We start from the raw sequence: 21,910 nt of genomic DNA on the forward strand, positions 1-21,910 counted from the left end.
GGATTGACCTGAGGACTGTTTACGTGGGCTATGACTGACAACAAAGGTTCAGGTGCTTGTCATATCCCTCCAGTGGCAGACAGACTTGGCGAGAGCATGAGAGCAGAAGCTGAGGGCCCTGTGAGTCCGCCTCATCAGCATGATGGCTACAAATGACACAGTCACCTGCAGATCAGCAAGGTAGAGCATGGCCGGTCTGACCCAAGGGATCAGGGAAGTGTCTTGGACAAGGAGATGTCTGGGAGGAGTCTTGGGTGATAAGATGGTGAGACCTGATTGTTCTCAGAGAAGTCTCAAAGACTCCATATGCTTTCCTTGAGAGATTTCTCTGAAATCTGAGCCTAGAAATTTGCACATTTACTTGGGCCCTTGATATTTACACTCTTGTCTTCTCTGTTTGATTCTCTTCTCTCTCTGCCTGAAAACACTCCATATTCTCTGCATCATTCAGCCCTTGTCCATTCTCCCCCTCTGGGCCAAGATGGTCCATTCAAGCTCTCGCTGCCTTTCCTAGGCTCTAGTGTGAGGCCTGGCAGAAACCTGCACGCATCCTACCCCTCCCAGGTTCACCACTGCTGTCAGATGTGGCTTTCTCCTGCAAACCCCCCTTGGAATTCTGTAATTTCCTGATATTTCAAGGAAAGCAATATTGAGGGAGCCTCTGAGGATCGCCTGGGGAAAAGCACATCAAAAGACAACACTCAGCTGTCTTACCTTGTCCCTTAGCTTAGTTATGCAAACTGTTCCCCACAGAAAGGTGAATCCATTGAAAGCATGTGCCCTGACCTACCAGTCCCTGAGAATGGAGCACAGGAGGAATCATAAATCCAGCTGCCATTTATTGAGTGCCTACTGTTAAGTCAGATCTTTTGATAAGAAGTACTTTATGTAGACTATCTCTAGATTCCACCCCAGTGTGGCAAGGGAGAGGCCATTACTTCTACTTTGTGGATAAGGAAAATGGTCCTGGAGGAGTTTTGTAGAAACCCTGCTCTCAGGGAGTGAAAGGTGGAGTAGGATTTCTACTAAGTACTTCCTGGCCCCAGAGTTGGTGCCCATTACAGTTCTTAATGGGGTAGGTGAGCTCATCCTCTAGCTTAATCCTCAAAGCAGGCTTTCAGGAGAGCTATCCCTGACTCCTCCAAACATATCCTGAAGTTGTTTCCTTCTCATGAAACGGTCAGACCGGCCGTGCTCTACCTTGCCGATCTGCAGGTGACTGTGTCATTTGTAGCCATCATGCTGATGAGGCGGACTCACAGGGCCCCCCACTTCTGCTCTCATGCTCTCGCCAAGTCTGTCTTCTCAAAACCCTTTGGCCAAATCTTGAAAATGGCACTTGAACTTTTACTGTAAAGATGTATTTGTATGCCTTTTTTCTGTTTAACTGGAAAAGTGCTGAGATGGAGCACCTTCTGTTTTCACTAGATATCTAGACTAGCTCAGCACACAATAAGACTTCTTAAAGTTGCTAAATGATAAATGTATCATCATTTATAAATGAGAATTAGGGAGTTGAGAGAGATGACATAATATACAGAGGCCTTACAACTAATCACTTTGGAGCCAGAATCTAAGCTCCTTGTCTCCTGACTTCAAATATAGGTCTTTTCCTATATATTTGTATACAGGAAGTCCCGTTTGTCAGGTTGCAATTAATAATATTTTTCATGATGCCTCTGGATATATTATACTAGATTAACAAGGCAGAATCAGAAAGGTGTATGTGTGTGCATGTACATACACTCAGCATAGAAATACACATCTTTTTTCTTAGTTGACTAATTTGGGCCATTAACTCCAACTAGCCTCACAGGTGTTCCTAATTCTCATTTCTTTTTTTGAGATAACATTCCGCCATTGTACAACCTCAATTCCACAAATATTTATTGAGTACTTATTATGTTGTGGGCAATGTGATAGATGTGGGGGATGCACAACCATGTGTAGACTTACCAATCTGAATTTCAGTTACAGGAGAGAAAGTGCAGGCTGCTTTGAGAACGTAGGATAGAGAGCTTTGCCCTAGACTGGCTCTTCAGAGCAAATGGCCCTGGGGAGTGAAGACATTTTTGAAATCTAAAGGACAGATGAAATTTATGTCGAGTAGTTAGATGGGGAGATAAGGTTCCCTGGAATGTTTGATAAATGAAAGGGAGACTGATATAGCTGGAACCCAGAAATCAAGAGGAAGAGCTACATGTTTGTGTTGTAGACATGGGCAGTGCAGCCAGGTCATGCAGAATTGTTAAGATTACTGATATTCTGTTATTTACTATAAAAATACCAAAAAGTCACTGAAATATTTCAGCTGGAGAGTAATGTAGGCAGTGGTGAATTTCTCTCCCTGGTGTGAGAATGAGTTGGAAGGAGATAAAAATGGATGTTGAGAGGCCAGTTACAAAGTATTAAAGTAGTCAGGGAGGAGATGATAACAGCATCTGAATATTCTGGAGACCGCCAGAGCCATCTGTCTTGGTCTCTCTATGGAGAAATGAGAAAGTTCAGTCCTTTGGTTTTGGCCAAAAACCATTAAAGAAATTCTCCCCAAAGAATGTTGCCCTCATTGTCCCACACCATCCTTCCAAATGTACTTTAAAGGCACCCAGTATGGATACAACATGTGCTGGGCTATTTCCTGTCTGTGTTTGTTGAAAGCCTTTTAGATGCTACAAATTTCCTCTCTCCACCAGTCTCATATTCCCCTGTGTGGCCAAACCTTTCCTCCACGAAGCTGGTGATGATCTGGTTTTGAAAGGCCCACATCTGGGAGTAGCCTGAGTGGCCAGTTGACTTAGCTACGTCCTAGAACCCAAAAGAGATCTGCTATTCCACCTTGTTTGTGCCTCGGGCAGAAGGCAATGGTATCTTCAACTCTGGTCCTTCCCTGCCTTGTCTTGCCGGCACTCACATTCAGAGCTGACCCTCACCCTTTCTCCTCCTCCTCCTACAAAATGCAGTGGGGTTGGGAAGATTGGGGTGGTGACTCAATTAGTTAACCTTGGTCTGTAATATCAGAATTGAAGAAGAGGGAAAAGGAAAGCGGAGCATCCTCTGGGTTCTTTCCTAACTGGTAGTTGTGCATCGCACTTGCAAAGATAAAGAGAATGGCAGATTAATGGCTCACCCAGCCTGATTAAGCCTTTTTAAATCTTTTCTAAAACTGCATAGGAACAAAACACCACCTCAGCCATCAGTGCTGCGAACCAGACCTAATAACAGCAGATTCCTGAACCCTTTTATAATGTAAGAAATAGAGCTGTTCCCTGGGGCTTACCTAACACACTTCCTTGCATTTTACCATTGGAAAACTGATGAATAAAGAATAACAAAATTCATTCACTCAGCCAAACATTTGGACAGCACCCATTGTATGGTAGGCTTGTGCTGGGATTGTGAATGAGAGAAAAATGAGTAAATGTCTTTGCTGTTGAGAAGCTCACTGCCTGGTAAACAAGGGAAATAGCCACAGCCTGGTAAGAGCTCTAACCTTGTAAGGGACTGACAGCTCATAGTGACGTCGGCCAAAGTGGCCTGGCCATGGGCCCAAGGTTACTACAGAGGCTAAATCTAAAGTTCTATCTCTATCGGAAAGTATTTTTTTTTGTAAAAAACATCAAATTTCATCAGCCCTGGAGTTAAACACAATTTTTTGTTCCTTATCTTGTATTTTTCAAGTTAGGAGTGTTTCAACTATGACCTGATTAGACAGATAAAGGTATATTTTAGTACTTTAATTTGGATCCAGGAGAAAATTCACAGTCTTGTAAAATTTCTCCCATGGCCACCAATATCGCAACCGTCTAATGTATCAAATGCTGACTGTATGCTTGAATATAATAGACTCTGTCCTCTCATTTCTTGGCTAGATGTAATGTCTGATTAACTATGTGATAACAGGCATAATGTACCTTAGAATATACTGCCAGAAGAGATGCACCAATAGGAAAGACTTAGGGTGGCTCAGTGAGAGACAGACCTTTGCATCAGTCCTAGAAGAATGGGCACAACTTAGCAAATGGCTACATACTGGGGAATATCCTGCCAAGTATGATCCTAGATGGGCTATTTTACCCATGTGAGTCTGAGTTTCCTCAACCATGAAGAAAAGAATATTAATAAGATCTACCTGCCTCATGCTGTGAATGTTAAATGAAGTATTTAATGTAAATCTATCATCATAAGAATGATGAGGATGGTGGTGGTGGTGATGAAGAGGAGGATAAAGACAGTGCTGATGGCGCCAATGATGATCATGACTGTAGTGTTGATAATGGTGGCAGTGATACTGGTAATGGTGGTAATGGTATCATTGGTGATGAGGAGGATGAAGATAATGATTTTGGTGATGATACCAGTGATGGTAGTGGTGATGCTGGGGACGACAAACTGTACAATTTGCACAGATATCATTAACCTTCAAACATGCTGCAGAGTTCAATAGCTACTCAGGTCTTCCTTTCAGTGGCTGGTGCACAGAATGATGACAGTCTGCCCAAATAATTGTCCATTCATTCACGAGGCCCCAAATAATGGAGTGGCATCTCCCAATTGGCAAACAAGGCTGTGAGCCACACCTGCCCAGGGGTGTTGTCATCCAGCCACCTCCAGGCAGAAGACTGACAGGGAGCAGAGGGATTTGACATCCAACACAAGAATTCTCTCTTGTCTTTCAACAGCAAGTTTATTTTCTATGTGGGAGAGTTTGATGGATAATTTTTATTTCTCTTGTTTTCTGTACTCGGCAGTAAACAACACATTGCATTTCATTCCTTACAGTATTTTATCAATAACAAGTTTGCCTCTGTCTGCCTTTCTTGCTAGTACCAGAATTCAGGATCCTGTTTATGGCTTCTCTAATCAGGGGATTCTTTTTAGTCTGAAGAAAAACAGCAAAGGACTTAGGAAGAAAAGGTTCCTAGAGTTTTAGTTTTGGTTTCCCCATATATTTGTAGTGTGGCCTTGGGCAAATTTCTTGAACCCTGCATTCTATAACATGCAGTTCCTGCTTTTCGTCTCCCTTCCTCCATCCTCACTCCGTTCCTCTCTCTAGGCCCGTCTTCCTCGCGCTTGATGACAGTGATGTTAAACCACCCAAGACATTTGCAGTGAGCTGCTCGGGCTGCATTATGCTCTCCTTGGTTGGGAGAGAACAGCTCTGGGATGAAGGCAAAGCTATGACCCCATGTGCTGGGGGAGTCCTAGCTGGAGATCCTACTGTGCTATGTGGAGAGAACTGGAACTTTCAAGGAGCTCTGGGTGGGTCAGTAGGACACTGAGGATATGATATTGAAAGTTTTATATGGAGTTAGTTCATAGAAGAGCATTTCTTTTAAAAATAGCCCACATCTCCTTCAGGCAGCATGGCAATCTCCCTGTTATTCTGGTTCTGCTGTAGTCTATAATCAAACATGGATGAAAGAAGGTCTCCCTAACCTTGAGATAAAAGCTTCCTTTAAAGAGCAACCATAGTATTAAAAACTGAGGGCTCTCCAGAAAATGCAAATAGAAGAAGAAGTAATACTAACAGCAATGAAAATAAAAATAACAATGAAGCAGTTGAACATTTATTATGTACCTGGTATCTTACTAAACTCTGTGCACTAACCCATTTAATCCTTTCAAGAACTCCATGGGGGTTGTGCTAATATTTCTCTAAATTTGCAGTTGAGGAAACTGAGTCATCAAGAGGGTAAGTCACTCCCCCAAGGTGTCCAAGTTATAGGCAGCAGAGTCAGGACTTGCATTTGGTCCCTCTTCCTTACGCTTCCTCTGAAAGCAATGTTAATGTTACAATATTTGTTTCCCAGATCTTGGTTAAAATGATGATACATAAAAATGGCAGGGATGATAAAGTGCAGATGAGAACCAGGTGTCCTAGGTGGAAGATGGAGGGTTTCTCGCCCCCAACACTGTTGATATCTGGGACTGGATACTTCCTGTGGAAGGCTTTCCTGTACACTGTAAGATATTTTGCGGCCTCTCTGATTTCCCCTCAATGTCTGCCAGTACCACCCCCTACTCCAGTGTGACAACCAAAAATGTCTACAGAGTTTCCTCTGGGGGACAAAATGCCCCAGGTGAGAAACACTGTTCTAATATATTCTGTCACTCTAGGTCTTGATATCAATTGTAGGACTGAACATAACATTCGTTAGCTACTGAGTACCTGGGTCTTCCCTCACAGTTTGTTTCTGTCAATCTGACCTTTCCTAGTTGCCAACAATCATTTCTTGTCTCAGTTTGATCAACAAAAAAAGGAGGGGAATACTTCATAGAAGTAATGTGAAGTTTTAAGTATGACCTTCTTCATAGATGACAATATCTATTATTTATTAAAAGACCTAGAACATGATGATACTTAACAAATGCTACTTAACTTCATTTTGCCCATTTCACCTAAACTCTAAAGAAAAGTGAGCTCCTCTTTTCCTGTTCCCATGAAAGAATTTAATAACCCACACCATCTTCAAGAATTGATGAAATCTTTAAAAAAGACATTTCCCCAATTTGACTATTTTGTATTCATACGTTAAGTAGACTTTTGGAAACATCTAGATAAAGAATAACTTTCCTTAGTTTTTATCCATATGGCTGTGCCTCTCAGATGCAATCTAACCATGATTTTAGTTGACTATGAAAGTTTAAATGGGCTGGTGTGGACTCAGTCCATCAAGTCTTTTGTTTAAAACAAGACCATGGTGTCATAGATTTACATAACAATGCTTCAGATTTCGATGTGGCATAAAACTCATTTCACATTCCTGCCACAGACTTCTCATTTTGATTGAAAAAGATTTCCGGTGTGCATATGCATGTGAATGTGTGTGTTTGTGTGTATATATATGTGTGTGTGAGCATTCATATATGTGTATTAATGTGCATGTGTATATACACACATACATGACATATATGTATATGTTATATATGTAATCACATGCATTCGTGAGAAAAATTAAGTAGCTGACATAAAGCCATCTGCATCAGAGGAAGAATAAATGAGAAAGTTTAACATATTGGCCAATCTGCATAGAACACACATACACAAAAGCAGCCCATCTTGGAAGGCAAAAATGCTGCTTTCCTGCCTCTAATGGCTTGATAATAGCCATTATCGGCAACAATGCAAATGAAAATAAAATAAAGAGAGGCATTTTTATGCACTGCCCATTAAGAGCAGCATACATACAAACACTCATGAACTTAGAAAATAAACAGACTGGTTGGTAAACAAAAGCTTCATTGCATTTTCAGTCCTGTGGATGGATAGTTTGTCATTAAAAAGATAGAGCTGTTTAAGTTGTCCCAAGGGAAAGACTTAAAGTGGGATAAAAAAGAATCCAGTGGAGTATGCAGACCTGGGCCAATTTTAAATAATTGCCATTCTCTGTGAATCCATAGAGATTGTGCTGAGACATGGCCCATCAGCCACCCTTGCTTTTTGACCATGTGGCCTCATATATCTTTAGAACATTGTCTGTTAATCCTGGAATGGAACTCAAAAGGTCATTAGGTTCGGCTGCTTGCCTTAACCTCCCTAAATCAATTTAGCTCCCTAAGTTCCTTTTATATCATTCTGTAAAGGATACTAACTTTATTTCTGGGTGCATTAGCTCATTAAGTGACATATACATGGAGTGCATAATAGTGGCTGGCATATAATAGATGCTCAATATATAACCATTTGCTTTCATTGTTCTTTTATTACTATTTTTTTTGAAAGGCAGCTGATGTAAGAGGACCTTTACTTCAGAATTAGACAGAAATACATTCAAGTTATTGTTGTGTATCCTTGGCTAAGGACTTAGCTTCCATGAACCTCTTTTATAAAATAGGGGTAATGATACTTCATACATTTCTTAACTGTTGTGAGAATTAAATGAGGAAATTCTTGCAAAAGGAGAGGGACATAGTAAATTCTCAGTAAAAATCAGCTATTATTATCAACACTGCTGTTATCATCTGCACCTCAATTATTTCTGTTACTAAACCTACAGACATTGCTGGGGTAGAAATGGGTGGTACTCTTTTCTGTTACTTTTGCTTCATAAAGAAGTTATGTATTGAGTAATTGTCTTGACTTGGAGCTGACTGTTGATTTTTGGGGGGGAATAGAGAGGAAGGAGGATGAAGAGGAAAATGATGGAGATAAAAACCAAAGCATGGACTCTTGGGTGAGGGGAGTCTGAATAGAATCTGTGGTCTTCCTGGAGGGTAAGAAAGAAGGTCTCAGGCAGTTCATTCAAAACCTCACTTTTGTGCTCAGCATGAGCTATCCTGGTGCTGGGGGTGAAACAATAAAACTGGCTTAGGGAGCTTAAAGTCTAGTCAGGGAGACAGGGATGTAAATGGGTCCTTGAATGTAAGTGGCAGGTGCTAGGAAGGTGTAGAAACTCAGAGATGGTGGCACTTAACCCAGACCTGAAGCAAAAAGGAGGACCTCCCAGGGAAAACACATCTTAGCAGCTCCTTAGGAAAAGGTGGTGATTGCTCTGCCATTTGAGTCATCGTGCTTAAACTCTCTGAACATGGGTCTCCTTTTTTCTATAAAATATGGATAAAAAATAGGGACTGAGATGATTATATATTATATATTATAAATATAACGTGTATATTACAATAGGTGCCTTGTCCATATTTTTACATATTCAATTTTTTTCAGCCAGTGCCAGCCTTTATTTGCCAAGCTGAGTTGCTTGGGCCAGTCACTCACCGACTCTTACCTTCATTTTGCAAGAGGCAGACTCTAAAATCCCATTCTCATGCTGTACAATTTCATGAACAAAGCAAGACTTCTTTCAGGCAGATCTCTCTCTCGCTTTCTCATTTTCTCCCCACCTCCACTTTCCTCTCTCCTGCTCTTGCTCTTTTGCACCCCTCCCTCTCTTGCTTTCCAGCCTCCTTAAGAGACCTCAAGTCCTGCTGAGTGCAAGAGGACATATTTGATGCTGGATGCACACCCGTCGGGGACTACTTCCCGGACCTCAGCCTCTCCCTCCATAATTGAAGTGGAGGCTTTGAAATGTTCAGTGCGGCTTTCTCTGAAGTTGCAGCTGACCAGTTTCTCCTGCTGCCTCCCAAACCTTTAATTTGTCGGTAAAATCGTTCAGTTTTCTTATGACCACTTGGGGTTTTTCATCCTTCTGCAGCAGTGGAAATGCAGCCCGGTAAGCAACGCCTATTTTTACAAGAACTCCCTTGCACAACACTCAGGCTATCTCTGGGAGCCACTTCAAAGGGAAATGGATGAATGATTTCCTTCAAGGACACCTCAATATCCAGGGAATTTGAGTTTCACTTTGGATGTCCTTGAAGACTAAGGATAGATGTTGCTTTGTCACAAACAGCCACAGCTGAAGCACAATTCCAAGAGATGCATTTTTCTCTAAGTCACCATCAAACCCCAGCTTTGCCCTTAATCAGCTATGTAACTTGAGTAAATTACCTGAAGTCTTTCCAATCCTCAGTTTTCTCATCTGGTGATAAAAATGTGACCTATAGAACTGATTTGAGAGTGAAAGTTAAAACACAGTGTATTTGACTCACCAACATATCTCTGGTACCGTGTTGGCACCTTCCCTGCCATCATACTATCTAGTGAGAGTAACTAGAATTTTGGATGGGATTTTGGTGCCCATATCCCTTCCTCCATTCTGGGTTTATGGACCTAGGGAGCTGCACACACAATAGCAATGATTATGGAGAAAACATAGTGTCAATTATATTCTTAGCTCAGATGTTCTCAGAGCTCCCAGTTTAGAACTTACTAGGAAATGTTATTGAAGTTATAGCTGCCTTTATTATCTCTCTTCTTTCAATCTGTGATCGCTGGGCCCATGGGATGGGTGCTGAGTCCTCCTACCAGATCAGCTGCATTAGATGGGGTGGGCTGGCCTGGCCCCCCATTCTGGAAAGTGCACTGCAGATGGATGCTCATTACTTTTCAGCAGAGTGAAACCCTGTCGACTAGTGAATCAGGGCCTACTGAACAGCAAGCAGCTCCAGCGTCTCATTTGAAAAGGAGCTAATAGTGTGGCAGGTGGGGAGGGGAGGGCGCAGGAGGTCACAGGTGTTTCTCTGTTTGTTTGGTTTTCCCATCACTAACATGCGATACTAAAATAGAAGGTGCAGGGCACACCTGTAACATCCTGTCCTCAACCAAGCAGGGGAGACAGAGATAGACTGAAACAGATAAGTATGAGTGTCACTTGATGTGTTCTGTAAAGGCTTAGAAAAGGGCTGCATTTTTATCAACTCAATCACGGATGCTATAAATGAGACAGAGAGCGAGGAAAAGAAATAGTGAGACAACCTTAGGAATCAACTCCCTCTTAGGGGGAGTGCTCTGTGCTCTGCAGGTTCATGCCCTGCTCATGGGTAGAAATCTATTTTCAGAAAGCAGTCCTGCAGGCGTTTTTCCATGATCACTTTTCAAAAATGAAATTTGCCTGAGCTTGCCTGAGCAGCTCCTGTATGCAGAGTAGGAAAGATGAAAATGCGAAGTTCCTTAACCACCTGATGGTGTGTGTTGCAGAGGATAGAGAGGGCTTTGTCATAAGACAGCTGGAAGAAATTTCATCTCACCTTTGGTACTCATAAGCTGAATGTTCTTAGATATTCCCCTCTCTAAATCTCACTTCCTGCTCTCTAAGCCTCAGTTTCTTCATCTTCAAAATGGGGTTGATAAAATCTACTTCTCAGAGCTATTTATGTAATTTCCTGTAAGCATGTGGCACGCAGAAGTTACTTAGTAAATGTGAGTTTCCTCTTCCTATACTACCCACAAGACAACGCAGATACTGGACACCATCCTTAGAGAAACAGGAAATGGGAAATGTGGGGATAATAAATTCTAACATCTGCCTCCTGGGCCTTTCATCTGGAGATAGAGTGTTTATTGAGACAAGGTAGATTTGCAGTGATGCATTATTAATAGTTTGTGATACGTTCCGGGTGATGGATATCTTCCCCCCCAGACATACAGTGACAGCTGCATTCTCTCTTGGGGAAAGCCATAGCATCAAGCCAGAACACATAGCTTCAAGGCAAAGAAAAGAAAAAAGTCCAGATGCAAATTATAGTCCATTTTGTTTTACTTTGGATTACCAGAAGGATTTCTCTCACCTCCCATCTCACCAACATCATGAATCTTTTGCTTGGAATTCCATTCACTTCTGTTTAGAAGTTCTTCCCAGTTATAAACACTACACTGACAAAATTTGCAAAATATCCCATTCTTTTCGGTTGCTTTATAATAAAGTTTAGAGCCTCATGGTAGATCACTACTGTCAACTCTGTGTAATGTGATATCTGTCCTGAGTAGAGTTGGTTGTCTGCAGCAGTTCAGGCAATAGTGATTCCAAAAAGATGAAAATGTGTGGAGTTGTGCTGTAGAATCAAAACCTCTTAATGTGAACTACAAGATTGAAGAGATTACTGATTCCCACTGTCCCTATCTTACAGATGGGAAAAAGATGACATGGTGTGGTAAAAGCCACAGGAAATTAGAGTTTGGAGAAGGGATGAGAGAGCACTGGGGTCTGATACCATGCACTCCTAGTTATTAACGGCATGACCATTATTCTGAGTTGACGATTATGCAAGCATGTGTGATCTGGAGGGTGTAAGCAAGCATTCCTCTCCCACCCAACACTAACCCTTCTTCACTAGAACTCTGATTCTTGTAACATAATTGCAGGTGTAATGGTTTGCATTCACTTACTGGGGCAGACTGATTCAGTAGATTTACACTGTATTTGGAGCCCTGCTAACTGCATCCTTGCTGTCGTCTTGGGAAACATTCTTAACTTTTTTGAGTTTGGGGTTCTTTTCCTGGGTAAAACATTTATAACCATAGATGTCCTCAACCTAAGAGGTAATTTCTTCCAGTGACTCATTCAACCACTATTTACAGGGAACCCACTAAATGCCATATAGTAATATCTGTGTGCTGTGACATATATAAAGCAGGATAAAATATTGTCGCTCCAGTTTAGGGCTTTGAATTCCAATGCTGGGTCTGCTCTGACAAGATTCCAGGATCCTAGTTATGCATTTTTCAGTGAGTTGAGACTCTGTCAACATGGTAAAAAAAGAGCTTTTCATCTTTTGAGATGGCCCTAGTAAAGGGTGGTATGCCGAAAACACCTTGAAAAGTTAAATGTCACCAGCAGGCCTCGACTTGGCTTTGTGAGGTATTAATCGAAATAAGTTATGACCAGGGATGGCTGCCTGGCCATATTTTTGCAACACTTAGGATCAAGACATGCAAGCTACTGCCTCCACTCATTTTCCTCCCTCCCAATATCAATCATTTACTGACACCCACTCTGCCGGAGGCCTCAGTCTAGGCATTCTAAGAGTTACCAAGATGAATTGGCTTCTCTCCTCATGAAGCATATGATCTACATTGGGAAAAGTAGAGATATCCTAGGGGAGATTGAGGAGGGAGGCACGTGGACAGTGTTGCCCTTATCTAAAATGTTGGCATCTTCAACCACCTTAGAGCAGGGGTATTAGCCTTTCTAAGACAACCATCTATGAAGGCAGCTGATTTGGTTGTAGATCGATTGTGATGGTCAAAGACTTTTCTTATCTGTGGAGGTATTCAGTTTGTTGAGTAGAATTTACTTGCTGGGAAGCCCAGTTTCGATATAAACTCTCTTCTAAAAGGTCTAGTCTCAGGTGAGAAGCACTTCCTGCAGCGCAGGAGGATGGCCCGGTGCACAGAATCCGGGGTGGTGCTCACCCATCTGGAGCATGTTTCCAGGAACCCGGCCCTCCAGCTGCACCTCTCAGAGCGCTGTGCTCTCTTGTGAGGTGACCCATGAAATTCTTGCCCACGACAGGTGTATGTCCTCTGGGAAGGATTCATGTCGACAGTGAAGACAGTGACCCTGACTAAGAGTTTGGTTGGAGATCCTTTGGTGGTTTGTCTGATGGTCGTTTTGAGGAGAAAAGTGATCTAACATCTCAATCTGGGGGACTTGCATCACTGTGAGGGGTCTTACTTAGGTCATCTTGCTACAGGGTCAGATTTAGGGGCCTCTTCTCTATCTCAAGGAGATTTCCTCATCCTCCCCACCTCCTTGCAAATCCAGAGACCCGGTCCTAAGCCTCCTCTACTTTGAAGCTGCCACTTCCCCGTTTCCTAGTTTTCCACACAGCCAAATCCACCACCACCTCCTTAATTCTCTTGTTCTTCTGGTTAAACTCTTGGACTCTCTTTTTATTTGCTTATTTGTTTTTAAAGTTGTAAATCTGAAGGAAGAAAATAACTATATTAATTGACTTCAACTTTTTTCAAATAGGACTTTAAAACAGACTCATTGCTAAGTCCTTTATATGAGTTGCTTTATTTAACATTTCTAATAACTCTATAAGTAAACATTATTTTATTCCCACTTTATAGGTTAAGAAACTGAGGTACCAAAGAGGAAATAATTTGCCTATTATTACACAGCTAGCAAGAAGTCAGGCTTTTAAAGACTCATCTGCCCACATGCATGGGGAAATGGAGATGAATTAACAAAACAGCAAAAGCTGGGCACATGAAAGTTACAGAATTCTTAAAAGATCCTCATTGAACTTCTTTTTTCTGGTTGATCCCTTTGATATAAAGCTCTTCCATTCTTCTCTTCTTCGTTATCTTTATGTCCCCATCCTTTACTCAAGGAAGGTCAAATTATGTCATTCTCTGGCAAACTCGATGCTGCTATAATTGTTTAAAAATGCATGATATAAAAAGTTTCATTAAACAAAAAAAAATGCATGATATAGTTAACTTCTCAAAATAGCTAAAGTTTTGAAAATGAATCATGTTTCAGTCATCAACAGCAGGCCAATTTTCCTGGCTCTAAGTGCAGAATTTACCAAATGATTTCACTTTGTTCCATCATTTATTCCTGACAGCATTTAAGAACCATGAAAGAACTGAACATTTCTTGAGGAACTTATAATGCTAATAATCATGGTTGTCATTTATCAAGCCTTTTTATGCACCAGACACTCTGTTCAAGTCTTAGACCCATTACCTTATTTGACCATCATGGCGACTCTATGAAGTAGGGATTCCTATCTCAAGCTTTCCCAGCAAGGATAATAAGGCTCAGGAAGGCTAAGTAATGTTCCTACAGTCCCAAAGCTAGTAATTAGCAGAGCTGGAATAAGAACAGAAGTGTCCCTGCCTTTAAAAACCATAGCCAGTCTTCCATTCTGTGGCTAGATCTTCTTGATGTAACAGGCAAATGTCAGAGGCTTAAAAAGACAGAGCATCTTCCATGAGCTCCTAACTATAATTTCGACAAGATCTCATCATGTATCAAGGTCTGGAGGGGAGACTTTGCTTCTAGTGTCTTGGTAAGGATAGTGCAATCTTAGCCAGTTGGGACTATTTTCCTTCATCATACAATAAAATGTTGAGATACTAGTGGACACATGTATGGCTCAGAAATCACCAGGTCATGACTGGACTGCACACTTTGGGACAGTTTCAAAGACCAACAGGAGCACATCTGCACTAGAGACTCACAGTGATAGTATGACTCTGGAAAATGGCCCCACTTAATAAACAGAGTGATTGAGTATTTCTGAACATAGTCACTAATTTTCTCTATGGTGTAGATGGGTTACTTTTCTTTGTGGTTCTTCTTTGTTCTGTTAAAATAGGTATGCGACTTAAGGAGGTCCTTGGAACATGCAGATTTTTAGGAGATTATTTTGTATATTTAATCTAAAATAAGATTTATTTGACACACTATATTGTATACTTGAAACCAACATAATACTGTATATCAACTATACTTCAGAAAAAAATAAAAATTAAAATAAAATAAGATTTATCCCATTCACCATTTTAAAATATAAAACCAATTATAAAATTGTGGGTATATGTGGTTAAATTAAAGATATAAAAAAGGAATATTAGAGGGTTCTCAATACTTTGAATTTTTACAATTGGAAAATTTATAATAGTCCTGTACTGAGATGAGGGCTTAACCCAGGATAGTATGTTAAGTATTTTGCATGTATTATTTCCAACAAAAATCTGATAAAATACTATCCACTTTGTAGATGAGCAAACTGGGGTTTAGTGAGGCTGATGAATGTGCTCAAGGTCACCCATCTCAGAAGCCCACCTTGGTCTGGCGCCAGGCTCTTCCCTTTCTCACTGACACCCTGACCAGAGCTGCCTCTCCTGCCAGCCCTGCAGAGCACATATCTAGTTCTAGCCCACATGAAATGTCACTGCCCTTTGGGATGTTATCCAGTTTCAGGCACATGTTCCATCCAGGCTGAAGAAGCCAGACACAGCCCATGTCTAAGGGCTAAGCCAAGTCGCAGCAAATACAAAACTGAGAGACTTGATTCAGTGAAGGTGCTCTGCTTGGTGGGTCGCTTTAGATAGTGAGGACCTTTATAGGAGATGGGTTGAGTACACCCAAGACAAGGACCTAAGCTCTGATTCTATTTCCTGTCACTTAAACTCCCAGCTGACCCACATTAACATCTAAAGATTCTGATTAAACAGCAATTTATTTTGATGCCTGCTATTTTCGGGCAGCCAGCCTCTAGGTCACCCTGAGTGGAGAGCCTCTATCCCACTAAGGGCCATGGTTAAGGAAGTGCCCCTGCTCTCCAAACCAGAGGGAGGGGTGGAATGCTGGCGTACAGCCTCCACATTTTGCAGACAAGCAAATGAAGATTGGAGAAGGTAATGCTTTTCCCCATGGTTCCAGGCTAAATCTGATATCCTTAGCCTGTCCAGCCTGACACTGATGTCAGCCTTCTCCCAACACACTTCCTTCCTCACTGCTTCCTTTAAACATCCAGGATCCCTTCGGGGTCTCCAGCTAGTACAGAATGACTCTCCCCTTGCAAACTGAGCATAGACTCCGAAGAGCTCATTTTCATCCTCTGGGAGGAGTCCTTTCTTGGATCTCATAAGCAGGGTTCAATCGCAAAGCTGGATCCCTGTGTGACAGAAGCAGTAATGCTGCCAGAGAGCGATGGGGAGTTCACCGGTCAGACGCCAGCTGGCTCAGGGGACCTTCTCTCTTCCCTTTTACTGGAGCGAGCAACGTTATGTCTGGCCATGCTTGCCTACTTTGGTGCCCAATTCCACAGCATTTCAAGTTTTTCCTCTCCTCAAAATGAGCATTTGCACTCCCATGGATCACCACTTTGATATTTCTAACCACGTAGCTCCAGCTCAAAACAAATCAGGAGCGACATTTTGGTACTATATTTTCAGCTAGCTCACAATTTGGTGTAAAGCTTGTTGTTGTCTAAGAAACATATTCCTGTGCAGGGAGCCCATTGGACACCAGAATGAAATTGACGGAATAAAAGCAGTTTCACTGAACAATTTGCAAATATCACTGCCTCTTGCCAAGCTTTTTTGGCAAAACTGTCTTCAGTGACTTGAGAGCTTTTTCAGCCAGAAAGAGATTTGGGTTACCTTATGCTTTCCTCTCATTTTTCTGATGTAAATACTTTCATTAAAGCCATATAAGTCTCAGACAATAGAAATGTCATTCAGGGAAACATTTGCATTTATTTTTCAGGAAACATTATTTAGTTTTTCCTTTTCACAGGGAGGAGATGACCTTATTTTAGAGCCCAAAGTAATATTTGCTAGAGACTGCTTTGCACTGCATATTGAGTGTGCGTGTGTGTGCATGTGTGTGTGTTGGGGGGGGCAGTGGGCAAGAAGGTATTACTAGAGCCATGTCTCCTAAGGAAAAATGTATGAGGTTCTCTGTCTCTCATAGAGCTTAAGAACACAGAAAGGATGTCTTTGAGATAGGAAAGAATTATACAAGAGATAGCTGTGAAAATCCTGGCATTGACATCAGTAGCCATGGATTCTAGTCCAAATCTAATCAACAACTAGTAGCATGAGCTTATAAATTAAATATGTATTTATATATATAAAGCAAAATTTAAAAACTTTAGGGAAATAATTTTTTAAAGGAAAAGGAAAAAAAGACAAAAATTACAGCCCACATGGAACTTAGACATGTCACTTAGCTTCTCTAAGGCTTAGAGTGTTCATTTAGAAAATTGGGTGAAAAAGAAACAACAACCCAATTTGATACTTATGTGATCATGTGCAGACTCCACATGAAACTGAAAACAATATGTCATTAGCCCAGTTTCCACTTGACAAAAGCACAGCTCCTCCAGCTAATCATTCTTTTGAGACGTATTTTAGTGGCACTTACTAAGGGAAGATGCCATTATGAATAGAACAATCCTTTCCTCGTCCTTCATGGAGTCCTGTGGAGCCCAGAACAGTCCCATTCATGGCTGATCGCTGATCTTCAAGCATAATTTTTAATGGCTAGTATGTTGTTTTGGATGACTAAATTATATGCTTACACTACCAATGACTGCTAGGGTTCCTTCTAGGACCTGTAGCTGGACAATTTTTTTAGGACACTCAAGTGAAACACTCAGCCCAGGACAGCCACCAAAAGTTTCAGTCCAGAAAAGCCTTAGAAAGTTTCTGGAATAAACAATTTGCTGACCCCTAACATTGGAATAGGAAGTAGGAGTCACTCATTACTCAGAAGCACGGAAGGGTAGGCTCTTAAAGGGCTCCTAGGAGAGGACATAAGCCAGTTTCATGTACTGATGAAAGGACAGGCCCAGAAAAGAGAGCCGACTCAAAGAATGTTCAGCTCTTTGTGGACAAACAACAGATCCAGGAAAATAAACCAAGTTTTCTGGACCCTGGTCCAATATTATCTCAATCTTCCTACTATCTCTGTTTGCTTGTGGATTGATTGCATAATGAAGGAAGAAGATACCAGGCAACAGGCACAGAGGGCAGGAATCTTGGCAAGATGGGGCTGCTGGCACTTTGGAGGTATCTGCAGGGAGAGAAATAACCAAATTCTGACTGAAGAACGGTCCACAGAACCATTTGGCCTCTTTTCCTTCATTTTTCAACTTACTTTTATTTTTTTTGTTTTTTATTGTTTATCTTTATTTATTGAGTATAGTCTATCAAGTTACTTTTAAATTCTTATTCTTTTCCTTTTTCAAAAGCATAGGATTTTTTGATAGTATAATACATACAAATAATGTAATTACATAAATATATAATACCTATCAAAACCCTAATTCTACCACTAACAGATAATCTGATTAAACTCTTGGGAATATATACTTCCAGACATTATCTTTGCATACATATATTTTCTTTGTTGCTATAATAAGATCACCGTATTCATATTATCAGGTAGCCCATTTATTTTTTTATTTGTTTTAACCCAAATAAACCCTATGTCTAACCTTGCTGGTAAAATTCTTTGAGCCTTCCAGAGATGATTTGAAGGGGACAGGCAAGCCTTTATCCCTGGGGAATATCCCTTCCCAATCTCCTACTGATGCCAGGAATTCCATTAGAGAGCCACTGTGTGTGCACTGATGCACGGATTAGCATGTGGATACCTGCAGCAGAGGCATGACAAGGGGCCTTTATCAGTAATTGAAATCATAGCCCGAGCAAGCTGATTGTACCTGTCTACTCAGCAGACAGCCAAAGAGCAGATTTCCAGCAGGAGGGAGAAAGGTGTGGGGGGGGCCTGCAGTATGGGTGTCCGTGGGAGGAAGGTGAGAAAGGAGATAGCTCCAGACATTGCTCCTCAGGAGGCAGAGCAGGGACAGGTGAATGAGCCATGGGAAGGACCTGAGCTCAGATACTTGGAGAGGAGAGACACAGTGGAATGGACAGGAGAGCAAAGAGAAGACTTGCCTTGCCAAAAATGCTGCCTTAGAGGGTAGTGATAATGTCGCTCACCTGCTGCCAGGTATTGCCTTTCATGTTGGCGCATGATGACGAGCACAACATATGTTCTTGCCCCCATGACGTTGACGACCCAATGGTAAGTCGGACTTTTAACACAGAAAAAAATCACATTATTAAATTTTGTTTTAAGTGATAAGCATAAAGGAGGAAAATAACCGTGTTCCCTAAGAGAGTAACAGAATGGGATGAAAATTAGTCTACAGGGCCATGGGTGGCCCCACGGACACGTTGATATAAATAGGAAATCTGAAGAATGAGTGTCAGTCAGTCAGTCCTGAGACAAGGACAGAGCTGGGTAGGGGTGGGGCAGGGAGGCGAAAGCATAAACACAGGCCTGGGGCCTAGAAAGAGCAGAGCACTTTGCAGGGTCAGTGAGCGTGGTCCCCGTGGCTAGAGTTTCTCCAGCCGTGAGAGGCAGGCCAGCCAGAGGTGAAGGACCTTTACGATCTGTTAGGAATTTTAGATGTTGGAAGAATTCTGTATGCAGAAAAGTGATATTTTCCTATTTATTTTTCAAATTGTTCCACTGCTTTGTGGAGAATGTTTATCTGATATATTTTTTAACTTGCTTCTATAAGCAAGATAAGAAAATAGGCACCTTTTTAAAAAGAGACCAAATGGTGGGTGTTGTCTCTGTGAGGTTAGAATAGTCTGTACTCAATGGAAATTTCCTGAAGCTCTGGAAGAGTAGTTCTGTTCTTACCAAGGGCAACACTGTGCTTCTGCTTAATAATGACTTGTATCTTTTGAGTACTTATTATTTTGTATGCATAATTTTTTTTCTACTTTAAGAAAATCCTCTTAGTAACTTTATGCAGAAAATGTGATGATTCCCATTTGACAAACTAGGGTCATAACAGCTTCATTCAGTCCCCTGAACAAGTTAGAATTGGATCCCTTTGTCTGGAATCTGTGTTGGGACTGACTTTGCTATAAGCTACTTCCCCAAGGTGTCTATTGACCCCTAAAGTCTCCTCCAGTCCCTTAAATGGCTTAAATATGGACCCAGATAGTTTGGGGTACAGGTCAACTTATGGACCTTTAGAGATAGCTTTTCTCTTATATTTAGTGAAAGTACTTAGTATGTAAGGAAAATGTCTGGGTGTCTAGAAAGCCTTATCAGGATGGGGAGAAAAAAGAGAAACTTTTATCAGCTGCTTCTTTCTGCTGCTGCCTGGGCTCTGGTGACAGCTGACGTCTTAAAAAGGGATCATGTCTGTGGGTGATTCTCACTGACAACGTCAAGATTGGCTGAGATGAGATCTCAACCCTTGAGCTGAAGGGACCTACATGGAGCATCTGGTCCAGCCCTTTGCCTTCAGACTGGGGCAAACCTAATCAATCAACCCATCCGTCAGTGTGTAGGAACCTGTTAAGATGTTCAGGATCTAGATATGCAGTAACATTTAGGTTCAAGAAAAAATTGAAGAATACTATACCATTTATTATATTGCAAAGCAAACGTTCTTTCCAAGCCAAAACACACAAAAAAACTCAAAAACCTTATAAATTTAATTTTTATATTAATTAGAAAAAATATGGCCTGCAAAAAATGAATTAAAAGGCAACATAAAATTTTTCAAAAAGACTGCTTTTAAGAAATAACTTTTTTTTATGGCTCCCACAAGATTCTTGGTATTCCATTGTGCATGCTCACAGTGATTTTCAGATAAGCTAACAGGATTTCAAGCTGACAGATGGTCATTTATTTTTACTTCTTTAAATTTTTCCCTTTTTTGTACAAATCAGGGTCTGGTGGACACATTAAATGTATCAGTGCTTTGGTTAGTTCCTTGTATAGATTATATATATATATATATATTCAATTCTAGTATAGTGTCTTCTCACTAAAGGTAGGGAAACTGCAGATACACAGAAATGAATATCTCAAAGCTCCGTGTGCCAAACCAACACATTTTGCTATTATGGGAAAGTGCAATTTCTTCTGTTAAAAAACAAAAACTCAACCAAGTAAATATGAAGATCTAATTGGCTGTATTCAATGATTCATGAACCCCACCTAACAAGCAGAAAGGAGCTCCAAAGAGCTGTACAGAATGAAAGAAACAGGGTAGGACAAGGAAAGAAAGGATTGTTTCAGGCACGGCCACCTTCCTTTGGGAGAAGGCAGGAGTCTGTCAGGCCTCACTGGTGCTGATCAGGAAATTCTGGATTAATTGGTTAATAGTCACCTTCCTGCTGCTAAGGCTTGTTTTTCTGTTGTAGGACAAGTGACTCCCTTTTAGGCCTGTGGTTTTCTCTCTTTTCTCTGTTTCTTTGTTTCTTTTTTTTTTAGCACTTCTTCATTTAGTTTTTAATCTTTTTTTTCTCAAATAAAATACTTGTTCAGAAGTTGAAATTTAGAAGCATTTAAGAACAAAAGCCACAACTCTTCCACACTGCCAAGAAAGCTATTGTAAGTATTGATATCTTCATTTTCCACCTGGAGGCATTATTTAATGTAAGCATTAAGATACTAGATGGAGAACTTTTAACATTTGGCCGCTTCTCTTCACATTTTTCACATAGACATCATTCCATGTTATTACATTAACTTCTTAAATATCATTTGAATTACTTCATATCTTTTCATCAACTAGATGAACTCAGAACTATTTAACCACTTCCTGTTGCTGAGCATTTAAGTAGTTTCTAAGTTTACATATTTATAAATCTACAGTGATTATCTTTCCGTGGAAAATGTGTTATACATATATTCCTTTGCCAGAGAAGATGAGCAGAAATGGAACTACTGTGAAGAAAAGAATGTACATATTTAAATTATGGGAAGAGATTTTCAAATTAATTTGCAAGTGGATTTTTACAACCTTGTTAAAAAGTGACCCTTGTGAGGTTTCCTAATAAGCACAGGATAGTATAATTTTTAAAATAGTTCTTATGTTTAAAGGTTAAAATGATTCACATTTCATTGACTACTTTTGATTATTAATTGTTGAACTTTCCTTTCCCTGTGCCCATTTACTCTTATTTTTAACTATCCATTACCTGTTTGTGTCCCTTGCCCACTTGTGTATTAGGGTCCTATTGTTTTCTATTGCTTAAGACCTTTAGTGCTAAAACGATCAAACCTTT

This window comes from Manis pentadactyla, chromosome 15, assembly GCF_030020395.1.
Source record: "Manis pentadactyla isolate mManPen7 chromosome 15, mManPen7.hap1, whole genome shotgun sequence".
NCBI classification, from domain to species: Eukaryota; Metazoa; Chordata; class Mammalia; order Pholidota; family Manidae; genus Manis; species Manis pentadactyla.